This window comes from Gekko japonicus, unplaced genomic scaffold (genome assembly GCF_001447785.1).
Source record: "Gekko japonicus isolate JY-2015 unplaced genomic scaffold, Gekko_japonicus_V1.1 scaffold4515, whole genome shotgun sequence".
Lineage (NCBI taxonomy): Eukaryota > Metazoa > Chordata > Lepidosauria > Squamata > Gekkonidae > Gekko > Gekko japonicus.
In genome coordinates this window covers 41,950-42,392 of record NW_015165972.1, presented here as the reverse complement: position 1 = coordinate 42,392, position 443 = coordinate 41,950, and positions in this window count along the sequence as shown.

Sequence of the window (443 nt, the reverse complement as noted above, 5' to 3'; positions counted from 1 at the left end):
AGCTTATTTTGCACCCTAGGCGAGGATCCCATCTGATGCCCCCCCGTGCGCCCATCATGGCTTGGACCTGTTATTTGGATCTGTACCCCGGACCTCCTGTTCCCCTGGCACCCATGCTCTTAACACTCACTTTTGCTTTTGTAACTTTACCTGCTTTGCACATCTGGCTTCCACCAAGGAAGGCTCTGCAAAGAAAGGCACTCACAGTCGCAAACAACCTCTGCTTCTCACTTGCCTTGACAGTTCCTTGCTGGGGTTGCCCTAAGTCAGTTGCAACTTGAGTGTCCTAGTGTAATAGCCCCCCTACTTAGGTTCTTCTTTGACTTAGCTGAGTGACCCTTCTGTGCCCAGAGGGCGAAGGTCTTTGGTGGAATTGGTGTTTGTATCATCAGAAAGATCATAACATGTTTAAAACTCAGTAGTGTTTGCAGCTGAACCAGGAC